This window comes from Gossypium arboreum, chromosome 13, assembly GCF_025698485.1.
Source record: "Gossypium arboreum isolate Shixiya-1 chromosome 13, ASM2569848v2, whole genome shotgun sequence".
NCBI lineage: Eukaryota > Viridiplantae > Streptophyta > Magnoliopsida > Malvales > Malvaceae > Gossypium > Gossypium arboreum.
In genome coordinates, this window is record NC_069082.1 from 67605018 (window position 1) to 67608534 (window position 3517).

A 3517-nucleotide genomic window follows, 5' to 3' on the forward strand; every position below is an offset into this window, starting at 1 on the left:
TACGGCCTCCTTGCGCTACAGCCACGACCATGCCTCCACGTCAACGAGTCATACGCCACAGCTGGCCTCGTACCCCGTGCCTGCAAACCAAAACATGACAGCAACACAAAATAGCAAAAAGAATGTATTTTTCTTTTTTATTTTGTCTATATAAAGCCATACAAGGTTGTATTTTTTTCTCAGTTTTTTTACACCCATACTGAATACAAAGAATAAGGCATTTAGAAATCAATTTTAAAAAGGTGATTTTGAGATCTGGCTTTTCTTTTGATTTTGTTCTTATTTCTTATTTCTTCTTTATCCTTATTGTCTGTATAAAAAAAGAAAATAAAAAGAAAGAGACTTATCTTAGTGTTGGCTCCTTCGAGTCCTTGCTTGCTTCATCGTAATTGAAGTTTAGGTGAGGACTCTAAGGCTTATGAGCAAGACTCTCGGATTCGCGGTTGAACGGGGCCGGATTAGGCCTTTGCGTGATGACCATCAGCCAAATATGGAGGCCAAACGACAGTCAAAGGGTGCCTTTTAGTTTGGCCGAATGAGAGCGGAAGGGAAAGGTTTTAGGTTTTGTTTGATTCTTTTTCAAATGGCTAATTGTTAGCCTAGGGTTTCTTTAATTTTGTTTTTATAAAATGTATGAAACGACGTCGTTTTAAGCCATATTGTAACACCCCATACCCGATACCGTTGCCAGAGTCGAACACGAGGTGTTAACGGACTTAATTCATTAATTAAACAGCTCATACAATTCATTTTAAAATTTCCAGATAAGCTGGCTAACTGCATCACAGTCGCTTTAAAATCATATCTCGAGTTACGAAACTCGAAATCCAATTCCGTAAATTTTTCCTGAAACTAGACTCATATATATATCTACTAATTTTTTCTAGAATTTTGGTTGGGCCAATTAGTACAGTTTATTAGTTAAAGTCTCCCCTGTTTCAGGGTTCAACTACTCTGACCTCTGTGTATTCCAAATCAGATATCTCCTGTACAGAGCTTCAATGACTATGCCGTTTGTCTCTAATAAAACTAGACTCAATAAGGAATCTGTACATATAAAGCGTGATTTCTAATTATCTTTTAAAATTTATGGTGAATTTCCAAAGTCATAACAGGGTATCCAGAAATCGCTCTGGCCCTGTTTCACAAAAATTTAAACATCTCATAAAATATAGCTCATATACCTGTTTCGCTTATTCCATATGAAAATAGACTCATCAAGCTTCTATTCCATAACTTATTCATTATTTAATTCCATTTCTACTATTTTTAGTGATTTTTCAAACTCACGTCACTGCTGCTGTCTGAATCTATTTTATGGTAAATTTTACCTATTTCATGGTTTCCATGGATTAGCTAGCAATTTGACATACATAATACCAAATATGATCATGATTAGCCATTCCAATGGCTAATCATTACCAAGCATTTCTATCTCCATACCACTCAATAACCATATCATAAGACCATATATACAAAATGATTATAATGCTATACATGCCATACTCAAAATATACAAGCCATTATGTCAAGATGGTATACGGATAGTGTGAGCGTGCCTCCGACCGTTTCCGATTTCCGAGCTGGCTTGTCAACACTACAAGGAATGAAAAGGAGGGAGTAAGCATAAATGCTTAGTAAGCTCACATGCAAATAGCAAGTAACATAACCATATAAGCAAACATAAAACATCATTTGCATAATCATCACCAAGACATTCATATCACCTTTTCATTTATCATCTTACCATATTGTTGTTATATCGAGTTTTCAACCCGAGGGTTAAGTACATACCTGTTCAAATTATCCATTTCACAACACTTACCAATACGTCCCTTTCATCTTGAGTATTCCTCCATTTGAGTAGAACTTTACCCGTTGAACACATCGGAATATAATTCGGATACATGGAAAGTTTGCACATAAGTGCCACATATGTAGCCAAGCTACCATGTAACCCGCCCATAAGTGAACTCGGACTCAACTCAACGAGCTCAGGCGTTCGCATCCATAAGTGAACTCGGACTCAACTCAACGAGTTCGGATGCCTAGTTACATCTCACGAACTCGGACTCAACTCAACGAGTTCGGACGCTCGCATCCATAAGTGAACTCGGACTCAACTCAACGAGTTCGGATGCCCAAATATCCCAGTGACATGTCACTTGTATCCTAATCCATTCCTAAGGTTCAACGGACCCTTTTCCCAATCATGTGTCTCAACCATCTTCTACGGAATGCCGATCCGATACTCGGTAGTATTTCACATTTTCCAAGTATATCACATAATTTGACATATTATCAAACAATTATCACAAGTATAATATTTCATAATAATTATCATATTATTTAAAAAAATTAAAACATTTAAAATAATAACTATGTTACCAACATTTACATATGAACTTACCTCGTATGCTAAAATGGCTATTTTACCATTTCGTCCACAACTTGGTATTTTCCCCATTTTAGCCCAATTTCAGTTTTCCTTGCTCTATCATTTAAAATATAGTCTAATTAGGACTCACATTATTCAAATTGACCCAAAATCATATTTTTGAAAAATTACAATTTTGCCCTAAACTTTTGCATATTTACACTTTTGCCCCAAAGCTCGTAAATTAAAATTCAGCCTATTTTCTTATGTTTTATGACATGCTGATCATTTTTCCTTCTATGGCAACATCAAATTCTCACTCTAACATGTACTTATGACTATTAGGTATTTTTACCGATTAAGCCCTTTTGCTCGTTTTCACTTAAAACCGAGTAGCACAAGTTGTCTAACATAATTTAAAACCTCACATTCTATCATAAAACACCAAAATACACAAATTTCACCTATGGGTATTTTTCCAAATATAAACCCTAGGTTAAATTATTGCTAGCATAAGCTAAATCGAGCTAGGGACTCCAAAAACGTAAAAATCATTAAAAACGAGGCTAGAACGGACTTACAATCGAGCTTGGAAGCTTGAAAAACCCTAGCCATGGTTTCTCCTTGCTATATTCGGCCATGGGGTTGAAGATGAGAAAAATTGGCTTTTAATTTTGTATTTTAATTCATTTTACCCCTAAATGACCAAAATGCCCTTACTACTAAACTTTCCAAAATTCCATCCATGTCCAATTTTGTCCATAGACTTAGAAATTGGTAAAATTACTCTTTAAGGACCTCTAATTAATAATCTAATTCAATTTTATGCAAAATACTTCTAGAACACAAGTTTTGCAATTTATTCAATTTAGTCCCAAATTTCAAATTAAGCACTTTATGCATAAAATTTCTTCACGAAATTTTCACACAATCATGCAATCATATCATAGACCTTAAAATAATCATAAAATAATTATTTATATCTCGGATTTTGTGGTCACGAAACCACTATTCCGACTAGGCCCAAAATCGGGATATTACAACTCTCCCCCTTGAGGATTTTCGTCCCCAAAATCTTACCGAAAAAGTGGTCTTCACTTTTAATCTCATATTTGGTGTCAAGAACTTGCACTTAGACTG

The 3517-nt window shown here is 35.3% G+C and overlaps 1 long non-coding RNA gene across 1 annotated transcript; it reads right to left on the minus strand.

Annotated features, from left to right (window-relative positions):
- Positions 1-1428: 1428 nt before the first annotated feature.
- Positions 1429-3030, minus strand: LOC128286652 (uncharacterized). The gene is made up of 2 exons (XR_008277271.1): positions 2959-3030; positions 1429-1597 (listed from the first exon to the last, which is right to left on the minus strand). It is a non-coding gene; the product is annotated as an uncharacterized LOC128286652 (long non-coding RNA).
- Positions 3031-3517: the final 487 nt, after the last annotated feature.